General features: G+C 33.8%; 1 long non-coding RNA gene across 1 annotated transcript; it reads left to right on the forward strand.

Annotated features, from left to right (window-relative positions):
• Positions 1–4,404: 4,404 nt before the first annotated feature.
• LOC138314630 (uncharacterized) lies at positions 4,405–13,263 on the forward strand. Its single transcript, XR_011207403.1, has 3 exons — positions 4,405–4,681; positions 10,044–10,297; positions 11,088–13,263. It is a non-coding gene; the product is annotated as an uncharacterized lncRNA (long non-coding RNA).
• Positions 13,264–16,551: the final 3,288 nt, after the last annotated feature.

Consider the following 16,551-nt stretch of genomic DNA (forward strand, 5'->3'; position numbering starts at 1 on the left):
TTGAGGGTAAGGTTATCATTTAAGTTTTCTCTGTTTTTTGCTATTTAGGCCCTTTTTCTCATTTAAACTATGCTTAGAGTTGCCATTTTAGGATCTTCGCACGTAAGGCGCATGGATCAATCCATTCCATTCATTTTCCTACAAATCGGAGGGAATGACATTAAGGGGAATACATGTCCAGAGCATTTGGCTATGGACATTATTTCTCTTTGTCGTGAACTCGACAGTAGGATAAATGGCCTGAAATGTGTTATTATCGGTTCATTGTTTGTTAGACTTCGTCCACGTGGTGTGCCATCAGCTCAATATGAGTTAATGCGACAACACGTCAACGAAAGTCTGAATCGATTGGTATACAATCGCTTTGTCTTCTGGAAGCACAAGAGGCTCGCACCTTCTTGTCTCAGTGATGATCAGGTGCACCTCAATGCTGAAGGGAACAGGCGTTTGCACCAGTCGATTAAAGGTGCTATATGTACCTTTTTAAGGGGTAATTTTAATTTTCAAAAAAAATTAAGGTACATTTAGGGGGTATAATGTCATTTTAAATATCATGAATCTACTAGAGATTAGATCATGAATTTTAGTTTTAACACGAGGCAATACTGACTAACTGAGCAGCACATGGTATGTTACCCCACTAGTCACATTATACTGACAAATGTTGATGAACCAATAATTAATTTGATAGCTGAGAGTTAAGCCTAGGACTCTGAGCAGTACATAGTTACCTTACCCCACTAGTCACATTATACTGACAAATGGTTATGAACCAATAATTAAGTTGATAGCTGAGAGTTAAGCTTTAATTGCCATGATTATTTACTTTTGGTAATACAGAGATGGAAGTAAAACTATTTTTAAGAAATATATAGTTGTGGACCTGTGAATCGTGCAGACACAACTTAATAAAATGTATTTGTGAGGGAAGGGGAGACCGAATGGTTAAAACAATGTTACTTCTAAGCCTGCACATCTAATTAAGCTTTAAACTGTGTTCGTATGGATTCTATAGTCTATATAAATGCCAAAGCTTTGTAGACAATCATGTCATAATGCATGCTAGCGCATTATGAAATGATTGTCTGCAAAGCTCACTGCTCTGGCATCTATATAGACCATAGATTCCATAGGAACTGGAGGATAGCTTAATACTTATATTTACTTTTGTTTTATTAGTTTAACGTCCTATCAACAACCAGGGTCATGTAAGGACGTGCCAGGTTTGTTGGTGGTGGAAAGCCAGAGTACCCAGAGAAAAACCACAAACCAATGGTCAGTACCTGTCAACTGCCCCACATGGGATTCTGAACTCGCGACCCAGAGGTGGAGGGCTTGTGGCTTGTTTCGAGACATCTTAACCACTCGGCCACCGCGCCTCCTGATTATAAACTCATTTGATGTTACTATGTCAGCATTAGTGACGTCATAATGGTCACGTTTTGGGTTTCAGTTATACCACCATAGACTTTACTTTGCCTTGTAAACTTAGATTGTCTCTGTAGACGGAATCATCACATTTGAGCCAGATTTCTACTGTTTTAGTTTATATAGTACAAGTGGCAAGTGAATGTAAATATACAAATCAATATTCATGACTATGAGAGAACTTAATTTTGTCTAAAAGTTGGAGAATTTCCTGGCTTTTATTCTTCAACTTGTAATTTTACCATGTAAAACAAATCTTTTTCACATGTGTTATCCTAGTACAATACAAATATCTTAACTACACAATATAATATAATATTCTTAGTTATAGAGTCAGTTACTGTACTTACTGACCCCAAAAAGGTAAGCCATAGAATTTGAGTAAGATGTATAGGGACAAGGGCATATTTGGCAACAACCTGGACCTGTTAGAATCTTACATCAACCCTGAAAGTGATTGTAATGCCATGCAATGTAAGATTTCTGTATTTGGGTGCATGATCTTTGAGAATTTTATATCAACTATAAATCAAGGTTACTGTGCGCTAGTTCATAATATTTAACCCGAGGTGATGGTAATCAACTAATGTTACATTGCACGAGGCCGAAGGGTATTATTGTAATCTAGGATTGTCTCTGTAGACGGAAACATCACATTTGAGCCAGATTTCTACTGTTTTATAGTGACAAAATTAAAAGTTTCACTAAAGTTATTTGATAAATTGAATCTGACGGGCTCATGGCATATCAAATTATTCAACTCATTTGATAAGTTTCATATTACAATAGCAACTCATGTGAGTTCCTCTTTTTATCACATCTAAGGTAAGAAAATTTTCAAGGATATCTGATAAAAGGAACATGAAATTCAGATTATGTCTTTATATAGCTACCAGGTATATATCATTGACATCTTAAAAGCCAGAAGCAGTTTTCACATCTTTCAAATGATAAAACTATTATTTGGATTACTTTTAGAAATTTATGTTGCTTTGCAGCCATTCAGGTCAAACTCCTTGCATTAATGTTACTATTAAAATGTATTCAAAGTCAGCGGAATGTAAAGCTTTATGTTTATTTGTATATTCTAGGTCTGCTTACATTACATATCTGCCAAATTGACATATTGATTTATAAATCATAGTTTGCCATTGTTTCTTACAATAGATATTGTTTGAAGATAATAATATTAAGATGGTGTGAATACTGCTTAAGGTAAGCTATGAATAATTGTATAAAGGATGCCAAATGTTAAAGTATGTTAGAATATATATATATTTAAAAAATTGCCAAATTGAAAAAAAAAATTGAGATGAGTTTGCAAAAGAAAAAGTTTTGAATTTTGATTTACTATTTCTTCAGTTCATAGCTTACTGCTAGGGGGCACTCTCACAAACCAACATAAAGTGGTGTCATAATGACAATATACATTATGTGCTTAATACTGCACATTCCTCAGACATCATTTAATATAGTATAGATGTCTCCTATGCATGTCAAATTTACTAGTGTGAGATCACAGGCGTTTGTCTCTATATATAAGTTTCTTTTCTACCTAACTTTCATTCATTTGAAGCTGAAGTGTTGACATGCAGTGGTTTTCGAGCTACCCAATAGAACCCTGACGTGTTCATCGGAGGACAACACAGTATCCGACCAGATGAAATCTGAATATTGTACGATGTTTCTGGATACCTAGTGACATTTATACGGCATGATATATATTTATATATTATTGCCTTCTTTTGAGCGCACTATGCAGGTCTCATAGTGTTGTCGAGGTATGGCATAGTGCCCGAGCCGGATCATATAATTGACTATAATACATTAATATGCGAATGTCACAGGGGGAAATTGGATTAGGATAACTGCAGTTACCAAGATGTAATGTGGTGACTAAAGAAATCAATCACACTGTCTGTAAAAAAGTGTTCACAGAATAGACAGCCATTTTTAGGTCATCTGACTTGAAGGGTCAGGGTTGTTTTAGCACACCATCAGCACGTGGTCGGGCTATTCAAACTTGTGTATGATTAGGGTAATGAAAAGTGATTGTTAGGGTAAGACCATGTTGGATCTAGGTAACTGCAGTTAACTTAATCATAGTAATCCGGTTCCCCCTGTGAATGTCAGATAGGTTGTACTATTTTGTATTCTTTGCTCCCTTTTAAAAAAGATATAAATTTTCAGGTCAGGATGACCTATATTCATCATGCTTCGTGCGCTGTACGTAAACTTTTCTTCTTAATAATCGAAAGGCCCAGGGTCCTCATATTGGGCCTGCGGCATGCTGGCATGAAGGGCTACCATGTTTGTTCAAATGAATGACATTGACCTTCATTCCCTCAAGGTACTATATTCTTTATATTGTGCCAATAATCAGATGACTGTTAAGGCACATGGGCCTTTAAATTTGTATTAGTAATTGCCAATTTTTCAGGTTTGGATTTAACTTTATAAATATAATATCTGTCCTTGGAATATCTCCAAGGGTGATTTTTTTTCTCTTTTTACATCAAGGTGGCATATATTAAAGCATTGAACGTCTTTCAGTTAGCATTCATAGCTGAAATGAATGCCAACTGAACAGAGGCAAATTCCATGAAGCGCACAGCAATTGTGATGTCACAGTGATAATACAGTCATGAAAAAAAATGTTGAAGTTCATAGTTTATATGCTTGCAAAATGCACTTTGTAAGGTTACATAGTGGGACTGCAGTGGAAAAATGTAAATATTTGTAATTTTGCAATTGGTTCATTCAGAAAATTAGGGCAAACATTAACTTTATGGGGATAGTTTTGGGCGGGGTTTTTGGAAATAAGAGTTATCTCCCCCTGACCTTCATTTTTATTTAAGTTGTTCACATTTCCCTAGAGTACACTACCTATACTAAAGTTATTAGTATAAATATTTCCATTATACTTTCAGTTTCCCGTTTAATCTATGTTAAACAAAATGGGCAATCAGGCTATGAACTTCAATCTGGTCAAGCGTATGAATATTTAACGTTTCCGCGTCACTGATAATGTATACAATGTATACTAAGGCCTATACATAACAGTCAAAGAATATGTTTTGTTAGGTATTTATATTTACAATTCAAATTGAATTTGATTATTATGATTGCAGGAATCTCCATCTTCAGACAGTACGAGTAGACAACTTGCTGTTGCAGTAGCAGACCAACACATGCAGCTAGCAACCTCCCATTTTGACATCAAACCTTATGGATATGTAGCTTTCCAAAAATGGTAAATTAAATCTTATGTAATTATGCATTGGCTGTCATATTTTTGACATCCATTGGTGCGTAACATACATGGTGTGTTCTAGCATAGCCAAAAGATATACTAGCACAAAATGCTTATATTTACATTGTAACTAGTCACACCCTGTACCTCCTACCTTGTACCCTGTACCCTTACCCCTACCCCCTACATGAGTTGCTATTACGGACAACTTATGTAGGGGTTAAGGGTACAGAGTACAGGGTACAGGGTACAGGATACAGGGTACCGGGTACTGGGTAAGAGTTACAGGGTACAGGGTACTAGAATCAGGTACATCCCATTTTAAATAGAAAATAAGTGCATGCATGAAAATATCATTTGATGCAGCAGCCTATGATTTGATGGGAAATTATGGGCTTCCAGTGTGTTGCCATGGATAACTGCTGAACATTGGCAGTTGTTGAATGCAGAGCTTGGAAATTTCGTCTAGAACTACTCCTATGGCTCTTATAGTAGTGTGCTTGCCTTATCAGATGTTTGTTCTTGTCTAAAAATAATTTCATCAACTCCTCAGTGGTTATCTATTGCATTTGTGGAACATGCGTCACTTTGGCTCGGGTATGGGTACAGCGTACATGTTGTACATGCTTAATCGTATTGATCAACGATTTGGAATTTCAATGGTATCAATCAAAATACTCAACAACGACGTGAAATTTGTCAATATTTCTTGTTATATGTTTCATAAGGAATATAGAACAATACATTTATGTCATATTTTGCTTCGTGGTTATGTAACAGAATTAACCTCACTGAATTGTGCCTTTAATATGCTGATGTAGCAAAATTAATTAATTAATATATATCAAGTGTGTGCTTCGGTTTTATTGAAGCATTCATACTCAAATGAAGTGCCTGATATGACATTCAAATGAGAATGCCCCCTAGCGGTCAGCTATGAAATTTTCAAACGGTACCAAAATTTTAATGAGTTTCTTCTTCTCAATAACCGAAAGGCCCAGGATACTGATATTTGACCTGTAGCATGCTGGGATGAAGGGCTACCAAGTTTGTTCAAATGAATGACATTGACCTTCATTCAAGGTCACAGGGGTCAAATAGGCTAAAAATCTTTAAACAACTTCTTCTCAGGTCTGAAAGGCCAAGAATACTCTTATTGGGCCTGCAGCATACTTTGATGAAGGGCTACTAAGTTTGTTCAAATTAATAACCTTGACTGTCATTCATGGTCACAGTGGTCAAATAGGTTAAAATCTTGAAATAACTTTTTATGAATAACTAAGAGGCCTAGAGACCTGATATTGGGCCTGTGACATGCTGAGATGAAGGGCTACCATATTTGTTTTTAAAAAAAAATTACCTTGATCTTCATTCACAGGGGTCAAATAGGCTATCTTTAAACGAATATTGTGTATTGTGCAAACAGTCAGATGACTGTTAAGGCCCATGGGCCTCTTGTTTAACTTCAAATTATGAAAAATGGTCTACAGAAATCTGTAATTATATACATGTAATTGTCTTTTTTCAAATTAATGTATTCAAATGGTGATTGTACTTCATAGCTGACCATAAGCACACTTTAATAAACAGAGACTATATCAATATACATATTTAGCATATTTAGCATGATATTAATATAACCTTTACCAAGATAGGAACACTGCTTCTGGCTTTTATTTTAAATAAAAAATACTACCAAATACATATCTATCTACGTCAAAATATTGTCACATTTTTGGAAAAAATCACACTGCCTACATGTAAAATATTACATATAGTCTTATACTGCAATTGCCATTTGTATTTAAGCATTGAACATCTTTCAGTTGGCAAATTCCATGAAGCGCTAGATATCTATTGAATTTGCCTCTGTTCAGTTGGCATTCATATTGGCTATGAAGGACAACTGATAGACGTTCAATGGTTATATTTACATTTGGTTACAATTTTATAATGAAATCCCATAGGATTTTGCATCTATAATGAATTAAACATTCGTTATCGCTGGTTCGACAATTGTGAAGTCACAATGATAATGACGTCGTAATAAGCGCTTGAAATTCATAGTTTATATGACTGCCAACTGTGCTTTGTAAGGTTACATAGTGGGACTGTAGTGAAAATGTAAATATAATTTCATGAATCTTAACAATTAAATGAGCTTTTCAAGTTCTCATAAACCAAGAGGCCCATCAGAGACCTGATTTTGGGTCTGTAGTATGATGATATGCAGGGCTAACAAGTTTGATGACAATGACCTTAGTTCAGGCTTCAAATAGGCTTAAATGACTTCTTTATTAAAAGAAAAAGCCAATTTGGTTAAAAATATTTGCTTGAACAGGTGGCAGAAATCATTGATTTGGACATTATTTTTTTTACAATGGATGTTGATATTGATCGAAGGAAATGTGACAATTTTTTTATGTCTATTCTAGCTAGCCAAGTGTAAATGTACAAATTTTAAGTTGTTTTAATTTCTATGAATGAATATCATTATAAAGCTATACACATTCTAACTAGAACATGTTCCACTGTTCTCTCTATAAGTTGTTCAATATTAAAAATGTATGGGTGAATTGAATATTCACATTTTACGAAATTGCTGCTGACATTTATTTTTCAATAAAATGAGTACTCCACAAGCAATGTGGAGCTATGTATATGGATACATGCTCGATCAATTATAGCTGATCCAAGATTTAGAAATGATTTCGGGTAAAATAAGGCTTATTTTTACAGAGTCTGTGACATGGCACTTGAACTATAATACTATTTGACTATAACCAGTCACAATTCCAAAGCATATAAGTTGATATCAAATGGAAATAGGTAACTGATTACATTGTGCATATATATATATTGCTTTTATAGAGGAAACAGGGAATATTAATTAAGGAAAACAGTTGAATTGATGAAAAGTAATGACATATTTTTATCTGAAGTATTATTTCAAAGGATATAAGAGTGTTGGATGAGTAATATTTCGACATGAAAAGAATATAATTCATATATAGTTAATATAAAAAAGTAAAATCAAAGTTGAAGAATAAAAGCCAGACAATTCTTCAATTATCATTTACTTTTCATTTAATCTTTAAAAAATATTACTTAACTACAGAGTTCTCAAACGAGGAACCTTATTTAATATTTACATATGGTAAGTTTAGATAAAAAGTAATTATCATAATTAACTAATAACTGACACAACAAAGCATTAATGAGCCTAAGTTGTGTCTGCACGTATCACAGGTCCACAACAATTAAAATCATTTATGCCTTAAATTGCGTCTGTACGTATCACAGGTCCACAACAATTAAAATCATTTATGCCTTAAATTGTGTCTGCACGTATCACAGGTCCACAACAATTAAAATCATTTATGCCTTAAATTGTGTCTGCACGTATCACAGGTCCACAACAATTTAAAATCATTAATGCCCTAAGTTGTGTCTGCACGTATCACAGGTCCACAACAATTAAAAATCATTAATGCCCTAAGTTTTGTCTGCACGTATCACAGGTCCACAACAATTTAAAATCATTAATGCCCTAATTTGTGTCTGCACGTATCACAGGTCCACAACAATTAAAAATCATTAATGCCCTAAGTTTTGTCTGCACGTATTACAGGTCCACAACAAATTGAAAATTGGTATAAATTAAGGATTATTTTATGTACCAGGTAATTAGTGTAGTATGATAAAAATCCATTGGGTGTGAGAACCAAAAATGATTGTTTGAGTTAATATATAGTGTTTACCATGTGGCCAGGCAAATTCCTTAATTTCGGTTGTCAGTATTCTATTTGAAGATGCAATTTAATCAGACAGTTTAAAAAGCTTGATACCCAGTCATAATTATATATATTTCAACAATTTAGCAACAAGTACTACCTGACCTGGCAGAAATCTTATACAAAATGTATTTCCAAATGCATCTAACATGGTTGATCTTTTGTATTGGATTATGCAAGGCCTGATATTTAATCTGTGAATGTAATATTTATTTGAATATGTATAAAGATCATTGCTTTTGAGTGTCTGTGTCATCACTATTTGTGCCATATTATGAAGATGTTATAATTGTCATTTTCTTCCCATTGGGTAGTGTAATTGTCAAAGGTCAATTCAGTGTTTGTGGAGGGACTCTAAAGTTTGGGTCAATGGATATTCTGTCAGTGTTAACGATTACAGGATGGGTGTTTTCATTAGAAGTTGGTTGAATCCGATTATTCCTTTCTACATATGTAATTGGTGGATATGGTGCTACAGATGGTACATTTGGTAATGGTGATTGATTATTATCACCATTTGATCTAGTTAATAGTTTGGCTTTGTCTTCTGCTGTTGGAGCATGAAGGTTTATTTTACTTTTCTGTCTTTTGTTTTGAATTTTTTTGAAAGTAGGTTGTTTTTCAAAATTTTGGTTGCTTGATACTTTGAATTGGGGTTTCAATTTGGTTGTTGGCAGTAAAAAGTTTCTTGCCTCATTGATTTTTACTATGTTTTCAAGTGACACAACTATTGATTCCAGGTGTTGTGGTTGAGATGTTGCTGCTTCACTCTGATGTTGTATTGCATCAATAGCCCGTGTTAAGCGCTCTAATAACCTGTCTGTCTTCATTTTATCATTGACTTTATGAACTCTGGTGTTCACTAAATCGCTTACATGATTGTCATCAGAGTCCTTTGGTGTATTTAATGAGTGTACTTTATAAATATGTTTACACAATGAATTTGAATCTGGGCATGAACATTTGAACATGTGACCACACAAATTAACACATGGGATATTTTTACATTTCAAAAAACATGACTGTAGTTCACATACTGAAGCACCCCTGGTAACTGTGTATGGTGGAACATTTACATTAGATGACCTCACTGTGTATTGGTTTTCATTTACATGTTCTACAAAATTATCGGGGATGTCTAACCCTGAAGTATGCCTATCTGTATGATATATCTGTTGAATCGACATGTTGAGGTTTATCATAGTTGGTATATCTAAACCTGTTTAAATAATAATGCTTTTCCATGTCAAGTAGAATAGAAATTAATCTGTCGACTCTTTTGTTTTGTTTCCTATCAAAATATATAGTTTTAAGTTTATTGTGGAAGCTTTCCAAAAACATGTTAGTATTTAATTCAGTTTGCAGGTCTGGTTGGCGTAATAGAAGAGCCCATTTTTCAGGTCTGGACAGATAGTTTTTTTGGAAATAAGATACAAATTCCGGTTCTAATATTGAATATTTTGCCATGAACTGTTTAATAAATTGATTGTATTCAGATTCAGTCTTTGAATTTAAAATTGAACGAAGAAAAAAAACCATTTCTATTTTGTGGTCTTTATTTTTAACAGATGCATGTAATTTTCGACGCCATGACTGATTAACATGCCAGACACAAAGATAGTGATGCAAGTTATTACCAAATACTGTTCGGGCAGCTGTAATACTAGCGGAATCATCGTCTGTGAGAAAAAACCGTATTTCTGTATCTGGACATTTACACTTTACAGCATTGAGAAAAATTTGCAAAGTTGATGTATCTTCACGGCCTGAAATACAAAAAGCCACTGGATACCCTTTATGGTAATCGTCCACAACTAATAAGGTGATTAATTTGAAGTTATAAATATTTGTTTTGTGTGTAGAGTCCATGCACAGCAATCTGCTTCCAAATTTTTCATACATATCAATTTGTTCCTTTGTCAATAAAACTAATATAAAGTCATCTTTTGTTAATTCTGGTAAGGTAGGTTCCAATTTACCAACCTGTTTAAAACAAAGAACTGGATTAGTATCTGTATTGGATTCTAACTCCTTTACCCAAAGACAAATTGAAGTGGCATCATCGGGATGTCGTTTATACTCGCATTCTACAAGTTTACTTTTCATAGCCATAATATTTTTTCTGTTAATTAGTTGATAAAATTTAATATCATTGCTGCTGCGTCCATCTAAATTTCCAATGTCACATTGGATATCATCTAAAATTTTATCAACAGGAATCCCCAAATATAATTTTCTGGAAATGTCATTCCTTACATTTTCAGGCATAGGTAAATATTTAGTTTGTTCGAAATCGACAGAATGACTATGAGATGAGATGTAGGTTACCTTTACATGACCTGTAGCCTTATCTATACTAACATACATCCTAGATGGACAGAGATCATTAAGTTTACAAGACCCTTTCTTATTTGATCTGCGTTTTCTCATTTCCTTTACGCTGGTGCTTATTTATTCCACTTCTGTTACAAACAAACTGCATGGTAGTGGAAGTCTTGCCCTCTTTGCCTGGGCATTCGCTTCTGAAAAACACATTATTGTTTAACTCTTGTGTGCTTTTCCATTGTTTAAATTTCGTCAAATGTTTCAAATTCTAATTTTGTTGTTTCGAGGGTTGCAGAATGAACAGAAGTTAAATGGGGCAAAAGCTGTTTTACTCTATTAAAGCGGGCTGGACAGGAAGGAATCATGCAGCGGATTGAATTTTTGTTTTGAACTGCTTGGATTATCTGAGTGAATTCTTTTATTGTGGCGTTGCAAAGTTGTTAAGCTACTGAATACAGAATGACACTCTTTACAGCTTATCGTTTGTATACCTGATTGCTTTGGATTTTTGATGGGTTGACTGAAGCTTGAAAATTCCGTTTCTTCCCACTTAAATGTTCCAAATGGCTGCTCAAATGACATAGACTCTTTGCTTTGACTAAGATCAGTATTTCGTTGTACTACTGCATTATAGTGGCCACCACCAAAATTTGTAAAAGCTATGTGCAGGTCCATATGTGGTTTATTTGCAAAATGTTCGATAGAAAAAACTCTGGGATCTGTTATTGTACCCCCATATGTAACCAATATGTTTACCCCTAGTGCCAGTGATAACGCAACAACACTTTCCTGACCAGCATATACTCCATTCCTTGACAAACGGTTTATTTCATTCAGCATATGCTGATGAGGATCAATTGTTGCATCGTCTGGATGGAAAAAATCTTGAAATAAATGAAGATTTTCATTCATGAACTCTGTAGCAGTTTGACATAAGTATTCATGCGAATCCTCATCCCCTAACAAAACAAAACTTATGGCCCTTAATAAACAATTACCATCACCCAACACTTGTCTCCTCATTATCCGAAATCATTAAGATACTGGTCCTGATTCCTAACCTCAACATTCCTCTCCTTGGATCTTTGGGCCATCAACTACAAAAACATGGGTTTCCATAATCATTCAATTATTTATGATTAATGTCTTTCTTCAATTTACAATTTTGATTCATCTAAATTTGAAAAATTTAAAAGTATATATAGGATTTGATGTTTAACAAAATTTGAGTAAACAGACAGCACTATAATATGGGTTATCTATGACATAATTTTGTCTCTAGCAGTGAAGGTCCATAAATTTAAAAAAAAAAAACAATTTTCGTCTTGGTTTTCTATTTGCTTGTGGTAATATGTCGTGACATCTTTACCACTTGGCCACCTCAGGTATAGTGTAATTGTGAAAAAATACATTTACTATGTATTTTCAAAATGTTATGTAATTGTTTTCAAAAGTGGGCATTTAAATCAATATGAAAGTGGAACAGATGCAATTGTCAAAATAATTAAACTTCAACCTTTCTTGTCATAATTTGTTGTGATATGATTAAGATATATTTACATTACATTCCATATTATACATACCATAGCTCTTTAAAGGTATCAAAGGAAAAGCATTGGCATGAAAACAACAAAAATATGAACCAATATCCAAACTGGAATATAAATAACAAATGTTAGGTAATAAAACTCCATGGATGACTTTCACCTCTAGCAAAAATGAATTGAGAAGTGATTGATGTGTATTAAAATCAAACCCATATCCAATTCAGCAATGCCAGAAATAGTGATCTTTCATTGATGTGTTGATATGCAAGTTTCACATAAAAACAAATCAATTTTAATACTGTTTCAAAATTTCATAGTCCTATTAGAGCATGCCAGGTTTAGGAAATTAACTCTACTCAGGTGGAGGGCTTGTGGTAATACTTGTATATAGAAACACCGTACCACTAAGTCACCAAAGTCCGTTCTTAAGGACCAATAACAGAAAATTCAAAGACATAAATTTCAAATTGCAATAAAAAAACACCAGTTTTTTGTGATCATAAACAAAGTAATGATATTTACTGTCATGTGGATTCCTGCATCTAATGTAACCTGTGCCAATTATACAGTAGTTATGTTTGAAAACTTCATAAATTAAATAAACTGATAGCTCTCCAACAATAATGGCCAATTGGCAACTACATTTTAATTCAATAAAATAAATTTAAGTTTCACTATATACATATTGATGCTGAAATTATATTAAGTAATTAATTTATTTCTTCATCTTTTTAAATTTTATTTAAATCAATAAAACTGACATTTTTAGTATGAATATCTCACCATGGGTTCAATACTGGAAGTATTGGATTCAACGTTGGAACTGGCACTGACAGTCTGCATTTCTATGCAGTTCCTCAGAGGAATCTGCTTAATGATAGTGTTAATTTCAAGAAGTATGATTAATGAAAATTCTCATTACAATATTTTAAAAGCACGTTTTCTTTGTCATTGTCTATACAAATCTGTACTGAATCACATGCCAAACTTGCAATTCATTTACATTAACAATAACACAGTGGTGAGTGTAAAACCATTTCAACTTCTTACTAGATAGAGTCATCTGCTTTGCAGACAAATGAGGTTAATATTTGTATATTTACGTACATGTATCTTTCTCAAATTAATGAATATCTTGATTCAATCAACGTTTATATATTATGAATAAAGAAAAATGATATACAGACAATAACAAATTACACTTTTACCTCGGCATACGAATGCTCCATATTTAGCACTCCTGGAACCATCAAACCTGACAAGAGCACTATGCTCAACTGAAACACGTAAATATAGATTGCAGCTTAAGTAAAATACAACACACAAAATGTATTATCATATTTGTAGTGCCAATAGGTGCGTCATCTTGGCAGTGCTTATGCTAGCGTTACTGTAAATTAAATACAAAATACTACAAATGAACAGCATAATAATGTGACAAAGCTACATTACCAATGCAATCAGAATTGCCTGCATGACTAATTCTCCTAGATCAGCACTCTAAAACAAACGAAGACTGACGATATTTAGATCGATAGACGGATAGACCGCAGTTCAAATATCCTTGAATTTGAAAATTAGGCGGTAAAATACAGAAAGTACTTTCGTTTTACATGCGCTCTCTTATACCACCCTGTACTCATCGGATTTTATTAATACAGTGACTTCCGGAGGCAAAATATGAAACTAAAGGGTATAGGTGAAACCAAGGGTGATCAAAATTGACCCGAGGAGGTCCGAACGAACGGCGCATTCGACCACTGTTCGGAACGTCCTTAATTGGTTAATATATATACAGTTTGTTTCAGTTATATATATATCATGAAGATAATATGATGCAGAAGTAACTTGTGGCGATCTTAAGACCGCACCTTCACTTAAAATTATTTTTCCATAAATAATTTGGGTAAGTGAAAATAAATATTTCGCACAATTTCTTAAAAGGTGAGCCAGTTATCTGCCAAAACTCCTTCTTCCGTTGTTTATTCAGGATTATTTATTTTGAGCGAACAGAGCGTGTTGCTTTACAATTGAGTATATACAATTGAGGAGGTCTTTCGGTATATGTGTACGAATTAGGGAGAAAATGCTATTTTGAGAGAGAAGATATACTATACACCTAGGACGTCGAGGGACGACACAACCGCCGAGGAAACGACGGCCAGTTTATATTAATCAAGTGAGGAGGTGGTGTAGGGCCAAGGACGAGTTATACACCACATTACCAACAGTAAAAAAACAAGCTAGACTAGACGCCCAGATGAGAGACAGATATTATATCCTGAATGGTAAAATACCGTATCGCTAGCTGTATTTTTACCGTGAACCCGTAATCTAAACTGGACCTTATTTATGCTTTACATTATATCACCGTGGGATCTGCGTGCGCAGGAGGTGTATATATGTTTACCCCTGACTTCAATTTCAATCCTTTATATTACCTTAGGCCATTTGCCTTATCAGTTATTAACAAGCATATACATTTACACAATAACACAAATTCTAAAGAAAACATTTGACAAAATACTAAAGCGGTGCGTATTTTCCAAAAAAGTAATCATAGGAATTAAATACATACAACGTAAACAGAATAACCATTATATAATACTTTGAATTAGATCAAAGTTTCAATATGGAGTTATATGTACTATAATTACACATGTACCAATGACAAAAAAAGGGACGAACGGACTGATTGAAAGACACGAAAATATCGGATAGAGAGCAGCACTTAGAAGACAAAAGCATTACAGTTATAATGTTATTATACAATCTACGTTTATATGGTTCTAATATAAATCTTCTCAACAAGTTCAATTCTTTCTGACTCTTTGAGTTGATAGTTCGATAACTTTGTGAACTGATGGCTTGTGACAATAATATTTCTTTATATATTTCATCATTATATCAGAATAAAAGCGACAGACAAGAAGAAAACACCTTTCTACATTCCTGTATATCCCAGATTCTACAGCCAAATTATGCGCAGAAAGACGAAATTTCGTAATCATAATTCTTCGTTGATTTGGTAATGATTAAGTCCAAAAGAATTGCAAAGTTACTTTATCAACCATATGCCTATAAAGATCACATTTACTTGAGACTTATATCAAATAAATTATATTTTGATTGGCCTGATCTTCAATTCTCTGTTTAATTAGAGGCAAAAGATAGATATCATAACCAAAACCTAGCTCAAATAATTTACGCTTTAGAAATACTAACCAATTTTGCTTAGGATGTTCCTTCTCCGTTTCCTTGTAAAGAAAGTTATATACCTCAGATAAGATACAATTATCTGATTTTAATAATTTAAACCAATATTTTAACATTCTATACAGTTGTGCATTAGCTAGCTAGCGCGCGGTTGACGACCAAGTTCAATGTATTAGTGTTACATGTGGATTTCTTTACACGAAGTTAATTTTTGCAAAACTCAAATGAATTTTTTCTACCTCAACCGATTTATTAATTCCCCATATTTCACCGGCATAGAAAAAAACCCACTACAAACATATAAATAAAAAAGATGCAACATAGATTTGATATTCAAACTCATATTATGACATTTGGAGCGAATAGAGCTTTTTGTCCCGTCCCTGTTCAGCCACATGTTTAGACATAAAACTAGGTTTATTGTTGAATCGGAAGAGGCATTGAAAGTCCGAATTTAGTTTGCTTTAACTATACCGCCATTACGAAAAACGACAATATTAGTTTTTTTCTGTATTTACTGTAAGTTTCCATTTATCTGCATATGTATTCAAATATGATGTTTTTAACTTCGTGTAGATTCGTAGGTTATTGTGGTGTGTATAGATGTAGAAATCCAACGCAGATTCAGTGGATGGTACGATACGTTTATTGGAGTCTTAGGAATCGACTCTGTACAGAGATTATTGGCGAGTTAATATATAGCAGTACATCAGGATAACATATGTCAATATTTGGGTATGAAAGCCAATACCTGGACCAGATGACCCAACGTAGTTGCTGTATTACATAGGGAAACATGGTTACTCATCAGAACTTACCATGTATCATAATTAATAACATGGCTAGGTAATTAGTAGTTATACAATGACCCTAACAGAAGTTGGTTTCCACTAGACTTTACATGCACGTACATATACTATTGTAAATATGAAACACATATGCTTGACCTACACAGTGTAACATACCCCGTACTTGAAAGATATATGTA

Source organism: Argopecten irradians, chromosome 2, assembly GCF_041381155.1.
Source record: "Argopecten irradians isolate NY chromosome 2, Ai_NY, whole genome shotgun sequence".
Lineage (NCBI taxonomy): Eukaryota > Metazoa > Mollusca > Bivalvia > Pectinida > Pectinidae > Argopecten > Argopecten irradians.